Source organism: Panthera onca, chromosome B3, assembly GCF_046562875.1.
Source record: "Panthera onca isolate mPanOnc1 chromosome B3, mPanOnc1 haplotype 2, whole genome shotgun sequence".
Classification (NCBI taxonomy): Eukaryota; Metazoa; Chordata; class Mammalia; order Carnivora; family Felidae; genus Panthera; species Panthera onca.
Genome location: NC_138344.1, coordinates 79111722 through 79130159, shown reverse-complemented (window position 1 = coordinate 79130159; position 18438 = coordinate 79111722). Strand labels below are relative to the sequence as shown.

The window sequence follows — 18438 nt, the reverse complement described above, 5'->3', positions numbered from 1 at the left end:
CAATTTGACCTTAATTTTTTGTGAACAAAAGTTACACTTTGCACTAATTTGCATTGCTGCTACTTTCATTTTAAATTGGAATTTTTTATCACCATCCATCTGTAAGATACCTCCTGTTACTAATTTCTGACGTGGATTCCCTCATTAATATGAGATTCACAATTGCATAGATTAAGTTATCTGATCATATCTGGCTCATCCCATGTTGTATCATTCTGTTCCTATATTTGATAGATAGTGATTTAACAGCGACAATGTTAGTATATAAAGACAATGAGTCAGATACTAATATTGGAGGATTAAATTTTAATATATCTGTTGACATTTTATTTTACAGGATTTAAAATTATTAGGTGAAGTTTTCTTTCTTAGACATTTTAATAGAATAGAAAACATGAATTTTGTATTTTGAGATTTTATAATAAAGATTTATATTTAAACAGTGTTAAAATGAGAACCTAAATGGTTTTCTAATTAAATATTATGCACATCTGAGTAAGACAGTGTTCTTTCTTTTCTCTTTATGAATAATCATTCTGAAAGCTCTTTAAGTGAAAGAAATTTGTTTCTGATAACAACCTTCACAAGTACATGAAACAATATAGGATTTTTTTTAAGAATGTTTGGAAATCAAAAGGTTGAGTTAGTGAGAGTAAGAATATACGGCCCACAGAAAATCTTAATACTCTTAATTGGTTGTTTACATCAGGAACAAAGAAACAAAACTTCTCACCAAAACATATGAGTGCAGTGAACTGAAGATCCTTTAAGAGCTGGATTTGATAGCTTTGTTAAAGCACTGATAGAGATGTCAAAAATTATCTTCATAATCTCAGATTTCATTCTACCTGAATTAGCCAATGCTGAGATTTGAGTCCACTTGGAAACTTTCAGCATCTGTGTCTTTATTTGAGCATCTCTAACTATTAAAAACTATATCTTCAATATCAGTGATGATTTATTGAAGGTTTAAAAAGGACTCTTGCTGCTCTTTGGTTCTAGTAACTATAATAAACCCTACATAAGGTTGTGCATTTTTAATCTCTATCTTTCCTCTCACCTGACCCTTAGTGCCTACGATTGGGGCTGCTTTTTCCCTGACCTTCTCAGTGTGTTAGTCCTGAGGTGAAACTTGCCCTTTGACTACTGCTTCTTAGAAATTATGTGTTTCTTTTCTCTTCTGGAAAATAAGGATGGCAGTGACTATCTGCCTTTCCAATTGGTCAGACAATAAAGGAAATAATCTTGGTGAAGGTGCCGAGATCAGTGCCTTGTACATAGAAGGTGCTATTACATTTTGACTCTCTTATCATCTATTCTCTTCCTGCTAAACCTCTCTTCACATGATAAGAATTGCTGGTGGCCTGGGTAAGGAGATCTTTTGGAGCCAGTAGTTGTTTGGTGCTCATGTTATGTGGTGACTGCCTACCCCAATAGACTTTTCCCTGTTGTTGACAGGACCCTATGTCAACCTTCTGTATATTTCTTGCTGTTTGACTTAATTGGGACTCGAAGCCTAAACTGTTTTTGAGGCTATAAACTCTTCCTAATAGCATACAAAGTGAAGAGAAGGATTGAAAAACTCAATAAAAAATAGCATGAGAACTTGGGTGACCACTGAGATTATGACAGAAAAGTGGAAAGAACTCTGGCTGAGTGGTCAGAGCCCTTTGGTTTTTCCTAGTTTTAAGTGTGGCATGCTAGTAGGCTACTTTAACTTTTTATTAATCATTTGTATGACCTCAGTGTTAAACTATATTCTGTGCAAAGATTTTTCTAGAACACTGGTATAATGAGATACTATAAGAAAATATTCTCAGTGCATTTGAAAACCACTGTATACTGTGCCCTGCACCTCACAAATCCAATCACAAAATGGCATGAACAGAGTCTGTGAGCTCCTGGAAAATGAGTTTGCTTAAGATTATCTAATAAAGTGTCCTCTACAAATTAGTATTTTCTAAATCTCATTCTGAAAGATATTGGACAGCTTTAGTGAGAAAGCTAACTTTAAGAACATGATAATCCTCATATCTTAACTAGCCATGCTGAGAGGAATACATATCATCAAACCTTTAGATTATCTATTAAATCCATTTCCCTAAAAAAGGTGTCACTTTCAGGTCTTTTTGTCTTATTTAGAGTCACAAAATGGCATTGATTATTGTTGGCAGTTAAGCAAGAGTGAAGGTCGCCTGTCCTCATAGAACACCTATATCTTTTGGCCTAATTTTAGAATATGAGATGTGTTATTACAAAAAAGCTATTACTAATTCCCACATTTTAATGGATTTTTTCTCTTTGTGAATTAAATTTAATTTCTTATCGGCCTATATTAATTTAGTCGAATCTCAATAAACTCATATTCCATGTCTTCCATTTATAATATATGGTGCAGGAATGCCTGCCTGATGGCTTGTTTGGGACACTTGGGACAGCAAGCAAAAGTTCATAAAGGTTAAGTGCCATACCCTTTGGCCCATGATGTGTTGAAGAACCTGGGGGGTAAATTCATGAGCTGGCACATGGGTAGAGGCAGAGTGACTGAAGGGATTCCTGACCTTTCTCTGCCAAACACAGCATAGGCCCCTTTGCCCTCTCAGTGTCCCATTTCCTCATGTGACAAATGAGGTATGACTAAATCCCAGCCATTTCTCAAGTCCTTTCACGTTCTAATCATCCAAAGAACTCTTCAGTTAGTTAATAATTCCTTTTCATCATAGTAGAGCCGTACAGCATAATTTTGATCACAGTTATGCAAAGCTAAGTGAAGCAGAATTAATTAATAGGCATTTCATATTTTCTATGTCAAATAGTTTTGTAGAGGAGAATGAGCCCTGGAATAGGTGTCACAGACATATTAGTGTGGGGGTATGTGTGATGCCCAGATTAAGAAGGAACAAACAAGTATAGAAAAGAAGAAAAAAAAAAGAAGAAGAAAAGAAAAAAGAAAAAGAAAACAAATTGGAGAAGAATGTGAAGGAAGGTGACTGTGGCCTGACCAAGGGTTTTGTAGAAGGGGGACTATAATTTGTATTTGTGCTAGAAGGAGGTTATGCAAAGTGCTGAGCTGAAGGAATGTGTAAAGTGTGTATACTGATGAAAGGTGAGAGTTTGGTTTGAAAGAACTGGTGGGAATGGAGTAATGACTGGGGCATATTTTCAGTCTAAGTGACAGGAAAGTAGGTAAGTGTAGTTTTTGCTATTTCTGACCTGCAAGGATGAATGATATACATATGCCAAATAATGGAGAAAACAGATTTAGGTTCAATTTTGAATTTTAGAGGGGTTATCAAAATAAATACTGCATTATTGCACAGAAAGTTATAGTAAACAAATAAGTACCTTACTCCTTTTTAAAAAAATGCTTGATTGTTAAATATTAAACTTGATATTTGGATTAGCATGGCTGTCAAAATGTTCTCTGTCCTAGAGGTAATTAGGCATTTTGTGAGAGCATATACCATTTTCAAGGGTAGCTTTTTGATCAATACTGCAGAAATACTAAACATATAGGAGAAACGTATATAATTTGTTGATATACAAGCCAGAAAATTATACTAATGGCTTTAATTTACATTCTACCCTAGCCTCCTATTTTACAGGCAGAAAATTTTTGCTTCCTTTAATTGCACAAGCAATTAGCCATTTACACTCTCAAAATTAAGAGAAAATGGCTAATTGCATATGCAATATCTGTGCCCACTCCTAACAGTGGCTACAAACAATCCTGCTACCAAAATGAAAGCCAGGGATAAAAAGGCAGCCCCGAGTCATTGCCCTTTTTGAAGCTTGGAACATGATTTGCTCATAACTTCAGTGGCTTTGAAAGTTCTACATTTTTTTTGACAGATGTAAGCATTAGCCTGTAGTGCTCCTTACGATCTGAAGTACAAATTATTATCATTTAAATAAAGTGGAAATGGTGACAAATTCTGAACAATTTTATTATAATATACATTATATTTGAAAATTTTCTCTGTAGTATTTTAGACTGCTCGTGTTGGAAATTTAATATGAGTGCCTGATTTTTAAAGTTAGATTTTCTACTCTTAAAGCCCACCCAGAATTTGACTCTAGTCATTTTACACCTTTTCAAATGACACACAAATATTTACAGCCCCCGAATCACACAGGAGTTCCACTAAACAGAGTACATCCACAGAAATTTCTGCAGAGGTGAACAAAGGATAAGCTAGTGTCATACCATCCAACATGTCTATTCCATTTGTATATCACCGAGTTGATGTTGCTTTTTCCTCCCTAAAATATGTAAAATATGCTTCCTGTGTTCAATGTCTATCTTTCAAAGTAAGAGTTTGGAAGAAAACCGTGTCTATTAGCCCCTGAATGTTTCCATTCAGTGTCTCCCAGTAAGAGAGAAAGACTTTTGAAAGACCCTTACCCAAGTTGGACAGCCTCCGTGCAGTCATGAAATTCAGCTATTTTTTTTTTAAATCATTAATAACAGCTGTTAAACACAAACATTCGTGAGATTAAATTTTGCTGTAACCACATACCCCAAATCCCTCCTTTTGCTAAATCTGTTTAGAAGTCCCCAGGAGTAGCTGAGCACAGCCAACTAACTCTCAATTCTACTTTACTCCCTCAGTCTGATATTCTAGCCATTATTTTTGTTGTTTTTCAAAAAATCTAACTACCCTTGCACTTATGTCATAAAAATTCTGCCTTTTTTTCCCTTTTTTAATATTTGTATTCAAGACAAACAACAGGAGGTTGAAATCAGGCCATTTAAAAGAAACATCTGCTGACATTTATTCATATGCTACATGTTCCACTTTCATCATTGAATGTAATGATAAACACACATTCCAGTCAATAATGGCAATTCCCAGCCAAGCTTTACAAATGGTCTCTTTAACACCTAAATTGACAGCTCGGGAGATTTTGAGATAGAAGCTAAATATGGTACATTTGGACACTGTTTGCCTAAGTCTAGGATGTCTTGAAGACTTTAATAAGCAGACATACATTATAAAATAGAAGAAAGTCTTGACTGTGCAGGTATTGGAGCAGTTGAGTTTGACACTTTTTGAGCAGATTAAAAAAGAAAGAAAGAAAGAAAGAAAAAGAAAGAAAGAAAGAAAGAAAGAAAGAAAGAAAGAAAAGTGTTCAAAAACAAATGGTCCCTTGGAAGAGTAAAGTAAAATAAATCTCTGGTCCACACTATATAGAGCATAGTTTCATTGAAGAGAGAAAACTAATTGCATCTCACTTAAATTACAGATCTTAATTGTGGAATGATAAATAAGTTAAATATTTATTTTGCTTCCCAAGTTAATTGAAATAAACTCTTCTCTGGGTTTCAGTTATTATAAGAACATTTTGATAAAATATTAAGTGTGTTCTGTTCATTGCTTGCCATGAGTAATTATGTCAGCTTTTAATATGCCGAGGATTTCTGTCAAGGCTAATGCCATAGATTTTAGTATATATTCCTAATTTTTCCTCAGAAAGGGATTCTCACAGCAAAACGAATTAACAACGCTCAAGGTAACCATTAGAGATCTCATGGTAGAATTGAAATTAGCTTGAATCACCACTGTGAGGACATATAAATACATGGTCCTCTGAGACATTAAGGATCCCTTTTTACGTGTATCTTTTATGCATATCCCTTTCCATTTTTGTTCAGATTGATTAACCTTATAACTGCATCATAGACTGTGTTCCAGCCAAGCAGAAAATCACAGCTTTACCCAACTCCATCATGTGTGAAGAGTTTTTCTTTTCAAAACTCTGCCGTTACTGTGGTTTAAAACAGGTCACTCGCTGCTTAACTAAAAAGAAGCTAGACATTTAGCAAACTATCTCTGAAACATAACGAGAGGTTTGTTGTTATGTCATCCAATGTCATCCAAAGAACAAGTTGCACCAATCTGTAGTACTCCGATTAATGGTATTTTTCTCTGAAATCAGCTCAATTTAGGAGACAGCTTGAAATTGCTTTTTGTTTTTTTATTTTGTTTCTCTATGCAGGACAAATGGAGCTAAATTTGGAATGTCATATTACGATGTTTTCATCTGCTTCCAAGGCATGTTGAGCAAAGTAGCCAGACAAATCTTAACACCTTATTATTGTTTTATGTGAGAAAATAAAAAAAAATTTAGAAGATGAATTTCCAGTGCTGTATGACATGTGCTATACATGGTGAGCGGAGGATAGGTCGCAAGACTTCCCAGGCAGTATGACAGAGGTCTGCATCGAAACCCAGGTTTTTCAAGTCAGCATTTAGATTAAGAGTGAGCTCATTGTAGATAAACTTTAACACCATCATGTTCTTTTTCATAATGTCACCTCTGTTAGGAATCTTTTGAAACTAGTTCAATGAAATTTTTCTCCAACCAGCCATTTTCACATATTCACATCTTTACCGTGATGTAAAATTATGGTGGCAAACCAATTTGTTAAAGCTTTTGGGCAGAATTTAGAGGAATCCGTTGGTTCTCCTGAGATTCGGTCCTAAATGCTGTTTAAACATGGATGTTTGGCAGGAGGGTAACCCAGACCTGCAGCAACTACACTTGAGCAGAGCGTACTTGATGGTGAAAGGGAGAGGAAGTAGTATGTGCTCTCTCCCAGGCCCCCAAAGCCAGAGTGGAGCGAAGATGGGACGCCAAATAAATCTGCCAGTGATTACGCTAAAGGAAATTATGATCTTGTTATAGAAACCATTAAAGGAAAACCAGAGTTGGTATGTAAATATTGTTGCATCATTATACCACTGAAAAAAACAACCTAGTGCAACATTAGTATGTTATGCAATTAACAAAATGAAAAATGAGCTGCTTGAATTTAAAGCTTTTAATGTTTTTCAAACAGATAATAAGCATTTTCGACACCACTGTAAAACATAATAGAAAAGGTCTCCCTCAAAGGGTAACATATTTCATCAATACTTACTCTGCATTAAGGAGCTGATATACATTCGCATGTCTCTATTATTTGTTATTTTCTAACTCATCAAACAGCAATCACGTATACACACTAAAGCAGGGGGGAAGACAGAAGGCTTGCAAGAAGATCAGGAAGTGATTTTTGTAAATTTTTAGAGATTGTTGGCCTACATGTGTTCTACTGATTGTTTTCTCAAAATCAGAAAAGCGGCTAGGATAGCCAGTTTTGTGTAGGCAAAAGCCCCATTACAAAGTGCTGTCTAAAATATTTTAAATGCAGAAGTATTTGAAAAATACTAATACAATCTTTCGGAGCCTTAGAATTATAAAATATAATTAACTCTGAATCTATTATTCAATATTCTGATTGACTCCTAAAAGCCAGCAATGAATTTGTATAATCAATTACTCTGGTAGAACTTAAAAAATACTTCAGTAGAATACTACAATGGAAAATAGGAATATAAAACCTTCTTTAAAATATGCCATAAAACATTCTCATGCCCTATAGTATACAAATATTGTGCACATAGTATTTATAATATATGAATTGTAACTATCCTATTCATTTTACTATGCTGCTATTTATAGCTGAACAAAAACATCACAATTATTTACTGTTTGAAAGTCAAAGAATTGCTCAATCAAAAACAGTTTTATAAAAATGAACTTACATTACCAAGAATGAAGCTATTTTACTTTGCAGATGATGGGTGATTTCAGTATCAAATTCAGAATAGTAAGGAAAAATTCATATGGGGACAATGCAACTTCCATAATTTCTAAATGGATGTAATTTACTGTAGGCACTAGAAACTTAATATGTTCTCTAAAGATTTCTTTAATTTAGTTGTTGCTAATTTATTCACACTAATACAGAAAAAAATACTGCAAAATTTTTCATAACAAAAAAACTGTGCATATCTCTGTGTTTTAGCTGGCATGTGGTTCTACACAGATGGTTTGGGGCTTTCTTTGCTGCAAAACAGATGGGCTCACACTGTCCCTTACCAATCAAAAGAGAACTTGAAAATATAGGAATATCTTTACCTACATTGCGTCCTTTAATTCAAGAAATTAAAATGCCTAAAAGTATAAATAACTGCCTATGGAAAATAATTTTTGAAATGGGATGTCATATGTTGAAATTATACAGTAACCCAGTTCATGTTTAATGCAAAAATATAAAAAGTTTGGCTTGTACTTGATACTGTTTGTAACATATAACTATTAACTGAAGAAATTTACAACTATGGAATGACTGTTATCATGTGTTCACCTTGCCTAAAAAACACTACTGTTTTAAAACTTGCAGTGTAGTTAAGCATATTTCAATTCAAAGTGATCATTCCAGGCAGCATCATACATTGAACCAAGTTAGCAAACATATATGAGTTTGGTACATTTGTAACTGACATACTCTTACAACCAGAATTAAGGTAAAAACAAAGCTCTGAATTAATCTGAATGCTTTAAATACTACTTTGATTATTCACAAGAGAAATTGTGAAGTCTTTTGTACGTTGAATTAGAATTGTGGCCTGGCTTCGGTTTGAAGATTTCTGTTGAAATGTGGAAGTTTGATATTCAGGACTATCAAAAGCACCGTCTTTCTTTTGTATAGATCAGTAAATTGTCCAAAGGAATATGGTGGCACACTGTCATATTAACACCGCCATTGTAGGCTCAGCAGCTTAAAATATAGTGTTGCTTATAGGGAGGGTTCCTACTATTTTTATCTCAAATATACAAATGACATTGTCAACATGTGATGCTGTGACCAATTTTTGGTATTTTGTAAGTATACGTTCCAACAGTCAGTAGCTTTGCTGATCATAGTCCTGGCTAACAGCTTTCAGAGGCTGGTGTCTCTCTCTTTGTGCGTTATGCATGAAGTCTAGTTTAGCTATCTGGTCTACCTTTGTTTACCCAGAATAAGTGGTTTCAGAACACTGTGTACCCTGTATTTTACTTCTCTCCCAAACTATGCATTTGTATATCGTACAACCTATCCGGGAAAGGAAAAGTGATGAAGCTCTAATGCTTAACTATGAGAAAAAAAATCTAGAGCCACTTAGTATATATCTATAACTCAATATCATCTATATATATATTTATATAAACATACATATACATACATATATTTACATGTATATTAGCAACTATACATATAACTGTATTTCTCTCTCTCTATATATATATATGTGTATATATATGTGTGTGTGTGTATATATATATATACACACACACACATATATATAATATATATATTTATATAGATCTTTATTCCTTGAAATATTTTACCGAGGAATACAGAAAGACATTTTTTTCTACATATGAGTAGCATATCTTAAATTGGTTTCTTTTTTTAATGCTCAGAATCTGAAAAGAAACTGAGTATTTTTTCTTTTGTCTGCATGATGCAAAATAACAGCTTTGCTTATATTTTTTCAATTACATGAAAACCAGTATCTCTCATAGATCTGTGATGAAAGGTTTTTCCAGGCTAGTAAATGTAAATAAAACTGTAAAATAAATATATTTAAGAAAAGAAACTGTTCTCAAGCGCTCCTAAATACTTTGGCAGCATCTGCATAAATAAACAATTGATACAATAATTACAAATATTTTTTATGCATTCTATAAAACCAGTTTCTAAAGATGTCTTTGAGCCGAAACCTAGATCAAATTACTGTAGTTGAAGGAAATAACACTGCACTCTTAAAAATGTCCCATATTTTAGGTTTTTGATAATTCAAAGAGTCTTTATTATTATTTTTTTTTACATTAGTAAACTTTGCTGGGATGCTTTTCTAGTAAGAAGAGTTATGAAGTTCTCACACTTAATATTCAGTCAATAGACATTAAACTCACTAGAGAATCAAGAAACATAATCAGCAAAATTTGAGCTTTGCAGCATTTTAAAAAAAAGTACCTGAATTACTGGGAATATTCTGACAATTGAGGGGGACTAATATAGTCCAAGATAAGCCCAAACAATGAGGCTGAGCATTTTATGGATTCTTCTTGAACTCCATTGAGACAGAGCATACATCTGCACAACTTCTTGGTATTGGAGAATTTAGATTTTACCATCAGCCATTACTGTTTTTTATGGCTCTTCAGTATCCATCTCAAAATGGATCTGAAGTACCCAAAACATAAGAAACATCCATGTCTATTTCTTAGAAATTTAGAATACTACAGAACTTCTTTTTCAAATTTAAAATGGCCTCCTACTAATTATGTCTAAGGTTAAATTTTGCCAAGCTACATTGACCTGAACAGAAGCTTAAGATCCTTTATTTGTCTTCCATCAAAACTCAGCTATAAAATTGTGTTAGGTTTCTCACAAACAAATACTTGTTATATTAGGAAACAAAAATTAGCAACTCCTCCTCATTTTTCCTTATTTCAACTATTAATATCTAAGAAAAATGTATGAAAATGCAAAAGAAGTCATTACTGTTATTTGTCCTTTCACTGTTTCCAGTTATTTGCAGATCTTCCCTTTGATGAATTAGGTTATTCATTGTACCACTGACACCAGGCTTGGCCACAGGACTTTCTTTTCCAATGGCTTGTTAACCAAAGTGATTTACATCATATCTAAGCTGCAGCTGTCATAGCTGTCACATGATTCTGCCATTATTCTTTCCCCAATGCAGTAGATAAGGTTTGTTCTTCCTGTGTGAATCCCACAATGAAAAAGGCAGGGGGCAGAATCATAGCTGCTCCCCAGCTGACTTATAACATGAAGAAGAAATAAACCTTTGTTTTTGTGAGCTCCTGAGATTTAGAATTTATCTGTTACTACAGTAAAACTTATAATAAGCTAACTAACATGGAAATTTCTAAAAGATATTACATCTTTTCATTTTTGTTACATAAAAGGAACTCTGCCTGCAATATGGAGGACTAGTGGGCATGGAGAAGTCTGGAGAAAGGGATATCAGTGACAGGATGTCAAGAAGAATAAGCTTGCATATCTGCCACCAGGTAACTGACAGTTTAGTGGGAGAGAGAGAGACGCAAATTGTTTCCGAGCTGATGCAGAGCTCTGAGTAGTGGGAGTTGGGGGATCATGTAAGGCCATGGGCAGAAGATAAGTATAAAGAAGAAGAAAAGGTAAATTGGAAATATAGTTAGTGATAATATAATAGCTTTATATAGCAACACATGGTAGCTACACTTATGGTGAGCATAACACAACGTAGAGACTTAGAGAATCAATAGAGAATCACTATGGTACGCCTGAAACTAATGGAACATTGTGTATCAACTCTACTTGCATAAAAAAAAAATAAATGTAATTGCATTCTAAGCAAAAAAGTACATAATAAAAACAAGGGGTAACATATATGATCAATAATATGCAGTCTGAGTATCGAAAATGTGTTTAGATGAGTTATTTTAGAACAACATAAAATTTCTTATCCCTTTCCACTTAGAAGTATCACAAAGTTGCTCTACGATCATAAGTAATTCTCTTTCAAGTCTTCCAGAATGCCAAAATGATGTATAGATTCAAACAGCCAAACTGTTTGAGAGTGATGTTTTGAAAAATAAATACATGAAGTAACCCTTGTAAGTTATCAGAATTAAAAAAAAAAAGGTAAATCAAATATCGAGTGAAACTTGGTCAAGGATGATTACGAATGATCACTAATTGTTTCCTGACTGATCTGACATCATTGAGTAATCTGAATTTAGTTCTTTGTTTTCTTTATGATAAAAGACATAGTTCTTTTGGTGTTTCCTGGACTGCATAAGCTATTCCTCATGTTCTTAAAATTTACTTTTTAATTAATATTTCTTTATTAGTTTATTTTTAAAAGCCTTAATTGTTCATTGTAGAGAATTTAGAAAATATAGACAAGCCTCATTTACCCCTTGAACTCCTTCATCAGAAAACCAAAAACAAAACACTAAAAATTATCACCCAGTGATAGCTTTAAACATTTTGATTTTTAAAAAAATATATATTTTATATAATATATGTTTACCTTATACAAAAGAGATGATACAATGCTATTATTTTATAATTTAATTTTTCTACTATGTCACTAACAGTTTCTGTATCATTATATTTTAATCGTTTTACATTACTGTATAGAATTCCATTTATAGACTGAATACATTTAATCCCATTTTATATTGTTGTGTATCTAGGCTATTCCTGTCTCCTTTTTTTTCTATTCTAAACAATTCAGTACACATCTATTCCTAGTAATACATCTTTTTGTTTCTAAATATAATTTATTGTCAAGTTAGCTAACATACAGTGTATACAGTGTGCTCTTGGTTTGGGGAGTAGATCCTCATGATTCATCGCTTACATACAACACCCAGTGATCATCCCAACAAGTGCCCTCCTCAGTGCCCTTTTTCCCCTCCTCCCCCTGAGCCTCACCAACCCTCAGTTTGTTCTCTGTATTTAAGAGTCTCTTATGGTAAGAGTCCAAACTCAAGACCCGAAAAACAAATAATCCAGTAAAGAAATGGGCAGAAGACATGAATAGACACTTTCCCAAAGAAGACATCCAGATGGCCAACAGACACAAGAAAAGATGCTCAACATCATTCTTCATCAGGGAAATAGAAATCAAAATCACAATGAGATACCACCTCACACCAGTCAGAATGGCTAAAATTAACAACTCAGGAAACAACAGATGTTGGTGACAATGTGGAGAAATGGGAACCCTCTTGAACTGTTGGTGGGAATGCAAACTGGTGCAGCCACTCCTGAAAACAGCATGGAGATCCCTCAAAAAATCAAAAATAGAATTACACTATGACCCAGAAATGTATCTTTGAAAGCATTTAAGGCATTTTCTCAAATATACCATGTACCAGCAAGATTTGACAATATCTCTTTTTCTCACTCAATAGTCTGGTAAATAACTCCTCTTTTCCTGGCAAAAAAAGTTCTTAAGCTATGAATTGTGGACTTCTCATGCTAGTGAAGAATATTATATTAGCCTATCAGATGGTTTTTGTTTCTTCATTCGTGAAAGGTGCTTTATTGCCTACTGTATTTTTCCCAGTAATCTAGGAGCTAAGTTTGTCTGAAAAGGAATAAATCAAGAAAACACAGTTGTATCCTGTTGTCTTATGCTTGGATGTGCACATCCTGGCAGTACTGTGCCAGATATCAGTTCAGTATTTAGATGTTGAATAGTATGATCTCTGTCTCTGTTGAGCCCATCACCATGAGAAGATTATTTGTCTCTACCTGGCAGGACTTAGGAGTGGCCATATAACTTTCAGGCAGAAGTTTAAAAACCAATATAGGATTGTCTATGTTTCTTCCCCCCCCTTTACCATGAGACCAGGTCCAGATAGTGACTGCTCTGTCACCTGGCTCCTGTTATTCACATTTGGAATAGGGCCACAGATGCACTGTACAGAAAGCATGAGTGGGAAATAACCCTCTATTGCTGTAAGGAACAGAAATTCTGGATTCATTTGTTATGACCTATTGATTATTTTCCTGAATAATGCAACTGGAGGATAGCCTCGAATGCGTGGAGATAAGATCATGAGTGGCAGTCTAGAGTAGTAGATGAAACCAGTCTCCCTAGTCTGACAAACTGCTTTTGCTTCTGCCTAAGCAAGTAATCTTAAGGGCATGGAAAAAACTTTTCCAAGTTTTTATCCTCACAGGAAAATGGAGATAATAATATCTACTCTCAAATAATTGTTATGAAGATTCTTTTTGTCTTCACTGTTCTAAATATTTTATTTTTTTAATATAAATACAGTTGACACAGTACCATCTGTTTTCATAGAATGCTACTACAATACTATTGACTATATTGTCTTTCCCGTACGTTTTATCTTTGTGACTTAATCATTCCATAACTAGAAGCTTGTATCTCCCACTTCCCTTCACCCATTTTGCCCATCCGCCACCCCCCTCCCCTTTGGCAACCATCAGCTCTCTGTACTTATGAGTCTGTTTTAGCTTTTCATTTGTTTATTCATTTGCTTTGTTTTTTTATTTCATATATAAGTGAAATCATATGGTGTTTGTCTTACTCTGTGTCACTTATTTCACTTAGCACAATACCCTATAGGTCCATTCATGTTGTCTCAAATGTCAAGATCTCATTCTTTTTTATGGCTGAGTAATATTATAATGTGTGTGTGTGTGTGTGTGTGTGTGTGTGTGTGTGTGTGCATGTGTGTGTATACACACACATACATTATACTATATCTTCTTTATCCATTCATCTATCAGTAGACACTTGGGTTGCTTCCATATCATGGCTATTGTAAATAATGCTGCAGTAAACATAAGGGTGCATACATCTTTTCAAATTAGTGTTTTTGGGTTTTTTGTTTGTTTTTTATTTTCTGTTTTTTGTTTGTTTGGTTTAGTTTGGTAAATACCTAGTAGTGGGATTACTGATTGTATGGTACTTCTATTTTTAATTTTTTGAGGAACCTCCATACTGTTTTTCACAGTGATTGTATCTATTTACGTTTCTACCAATAGTGCATAAGGATTTCCTTTTCTCCATATCCTCATCAGCATTTGTTACTTCTTGTCTTTTTTATTCTAGCCATTCTGACAGTTGTGAAGTGATGTCTCATTGTGGTTTTGATTTGCATTTCCCTGATGATGAGTGATGTTGAACACCTTTTCATGAGTGTCTTGGCCTTCTGTATATCTTCTTTGGAAAAATGTCTATCCAGGTCCTCTGCCCATTTAAAAAAAAATTAAATGTTTTTACTTTACTTTTGAGAGACAGAGAGAGAGAGACAGAGTGTGAGTGGGGGAGGGGCAGAGAGAGAGGGAGACAGAATCTGAAGCAGGCTCCAGGCTGTCAGCACAAAGCCTGATGTGGGGCTCAAACTCAAGGACTGTGAGATCATGACCTGAACCGAAGTCGGACACTTAACCAACTGACCCACCCAGGCGCCCCTGACCATTTTTAATTGGATTATTAGTATTGTTATTGGTGTTGAGTTCTGTAAGTTCTTTATATAGTTTGGATATTAACCCTTTATTGGCTATGTCATTGCAAATATCTTTTTCCATTCAGTAGATTGCCTTTGCATTTTGTTGATGGTTTCCTTCACTGTGCAAAAACTTTTTATTTTGGTGTAATCCTAGGAGTTTACTTTTGCTTTTGTTTCCCTTGCCCAAGGAGATATACCTAGAAAAATGTTGCTAAGGCTCCTGTCAAAGAAATTGCTATGTTTTCTTCTAGGAAATGTATGGTTTTAGGTCTCACATTTAGGTCTTTAACTCATTTTGAGTTTATTCTTGTGTATGGTGAAAGAAAGGGGTCCAGTTTCATTCTCTGGCATGTTGCTGTCCAGTTTTTTAACACTGTTTATTAAAGACACTGTTTTTACCCATTGTATATTTTTGCCCCGTTTGTTGTAGATTAATTGACCATGTAAGTGTGGGTTCATTTCTAGGCTCCCTATTCTGTTTCATTGATCTTTGTGTCTATTTTTGTGCCAGAACTAGTGCTTTGATTACTTCAGATGTAGTGTATCTTGAAATCTGAGGTTGTGATACCTCTAGCTTTGTTCTTTTTCAAGATTGCTTTGGTTATTTGGGGTCTTTTGTGGTCCCATACAAGTTTTAGGATAATTTGTTCTAGTTCTGTCAAAAATTTGGTTGGTATTTTGGTAGGGATTGTATTGAATCTGTAAATTGTCTTGGTTAGAATGGATGTTTTAACAATATTAATTCTCCCAGTCTGTAATCATGAAATATCTTTCCATTTGTTTGTGCCATCTTCAATTTCTTTCATCAGTGTTTTACATTTTTTAGAGTACAGGTCTCTCACCTTCATGGTTAAGTTTATTCCTAGATATTTTATTCTTTTTGGTGCAAGTGTAAATGGAATTATTTTCTTTTTTTAATAATTTTTAAATTTTTTTTTATTATTAGAGAAAGAGCGAGTGCAGGCAGGGAAGAGGGGCAGAGGGAGAGAGAAAGAGAATATTCAGACTTCACACTTAGTGTGGAGCTGGATATGGGGCTCTATCCTATGACCCTGGAATCATGACCTAAGCCAAAATCAAGAGTTGGCCACTCAACTGACTGAGCCACCCAGGCATCCCTGGAACTATTTTCTTAATTTCTCTTTCTGCTATTTCATTTTTAATGCATTTAGAAATGCAACAAATTTCTGTAATTTTGTAGCTTGCAACTTTGCTGAATTCATTTATTATTTCTAATAGTCATGAAGATTGAATGAGATATTGATTGTAGTGTTTACATTCTGATACTGTATAGAAAAATTTCAATATATATCAGCTATTATAGAGAGAGAGCACAAGTGCGGGGAAGGCAGAGAAAGAGGGAGAGAGAGGATCTTAAGCAGGCTCCATGCTGTGGGGTTTGATCCCACGACTCTAGGATAATGACCTGAACCAAAATCAGGAGTCAGACACTCAACCAAGTTGAGCAAATTAACAAATGAGCCACCTTGGAGTTGGTAAGGGTATGGAGGAGGATGTTTTCGTGTTGATATGTTTACTTTGTTATGGGTCATGACCAATGACAGAAGTAGGAGACATTGTACCTTTGATTCTCAAATCCCTGAAGTATTAAACAGGTATGTTTTTAAAATGATATTACTTTAACATAGTTAATTGCAGAACTGGGGGGAAACTGTGAAGTACAAGTAACCTTTGAATGTGCCAATAGCTACTTCTTATGGCTTCATGGTTCTTGAGGTCCTAAAGTAAACTTGGAGCAAATGGCAATATCATCTCATCATCAACAACCAAACAATCCCATCTGCCAGCCTCATGCCTAGGTCTTCTTTGTCATTATGCATATTGTCCTTTGAATGTGAAAGTGGGAAAAAACAATTACCTCCAACAACTGTATTGCTTTATTTAAATTTTTTCTTTCTCTTTTCCATAGCATCAAATATTGTTCATTTGTGTTAATTGTGCATTTATAAAAGTTCCCAAATTAATTGCAGAGAGTTACTTTCACAGAAATAGAGTCCAACTTAAATACAGACTGTTCAGAATATAATTTAAGTAAGTTATATTTATTATAAATTAAATAAGTTAATAAATACAAATAAAATATATTATAAATTATAATTTAAATAAAATAAAAATATAATTCATGAAAAAGTAATATATGTGCATTAAAATGTTAGAATTTGCTAGAATTTAGTTTAGCTTCTGGCTCTTAATACTGTCGGACCATGGGATTCTCTTTTCATGACCTCAAAATCAAGATGAAAATGGGAAAATATCTAGTCCAGTATCTGAATATTTGCAAAAATCCAGATGTTTGTTTATGTATAACTACTGAATACTTATAATTTTGTCCATGTAAGTTATATTGGTAAAAAACATGAGCCCTTTTATTTCTGTTTTGAATTGTAAGGATAACGGGGAATGAGGGGAAACACTGCAGACATTCCAGAACCGTTGAGCAAGGAAAAACTTGCAACCGTGGTAATTTTATTGGCCTGACAAGTAAAAGAGCTGCCTTAAAATGACTCAAATTTTCCACGCAGACAAGGGCATTACTGCGGAATGTCTTCCTCTTGTGGAGAAATACAGTGGTATCTATCAGAAGCAGAGCAGCTAATATTTACTGCCCTAACATACCAGCAGGTGAAAGGTGAAATAGACAATGCAAAACTCAAAGGATGGTTAGAGAGTGAGAACAGCATAAGAGATACTATGAAAGCCACACAGAATACTGACATGTATGACAACTTACTAAGAATACAGTGTGAAGAGAGTCTCGGAAGGGGTTGTGAATGAGCCCGGTGAACTCAGAAAAGCGGTGATGGGAAGTTTAGAGAAGGATTGTGGAGGGCTTTGAACATCAAGCCAAAGAGTCTGGATTTTGTTCTGGAGACACTGGGAACCCACAAATAGTTTGTAAGCAAGGGCTGACATAATAGTTTGTGCCATGGAAAGATTGATTACCTGGCAGCAATGTGCAAAAGGGAAGTGTATGCAGAAGGTTTCCTGGTTTTCAGATGACAAGGTGCCATCAAGATAAAAAGGGGCCTTTTTTTTTTTCAAGTTTTGTTAGCAGAAATCTTATATTCCCAATTCTTTTTTCTTTTAAACTTTAAAATCTGTACACATGACAAAAACAATAATCTTTGGCCTTAGATTAAGGTTTTAAACTCTGTAAGAAAACTTGGGGTCTGAATTGCAACTCTTTCCTTTTTATTATTTTTTTTTGCAGTTAGTAACATTCAACAAAAGCATGAATTGTAGAATGGCATAAAGGTCACAAGAGAAGAAACTACTATACTCTAGAAAGCCTTAGTCAGTCTCTGTTCTACCATGTTAAAAAAAACCTGAAAACAAACAAAATCCCAAAATACTTTATCATACAATCCCATTGTACCATTGTAGCTTTATTAGTCATTATGAGAGGTCTGTAAACTCAACACTATGTAACTAGAGAAACACTATATTATCACAGGCTTTTTTGTCTGAGGAAGACATATGCTATTTCTCTTGAAAAATTGATAATAATATTGTTTCATGCCTTCCTAT

The 18438-nt window shown here is 34.4% G+C and overlaps 1 long non-coding RNA gene across 1 annotated transcript in view; it reads left to right on the top strand.

The window, feature by feature from the left end:
* The window catches only part of LOC132669506 (uncharacterized), a 161688-nt gene that overhangs the window by 19344 nt on the left and 123906 nt on the right, over positions 1 to 18438 (top strand). The window lies entirely within an intron of this gene.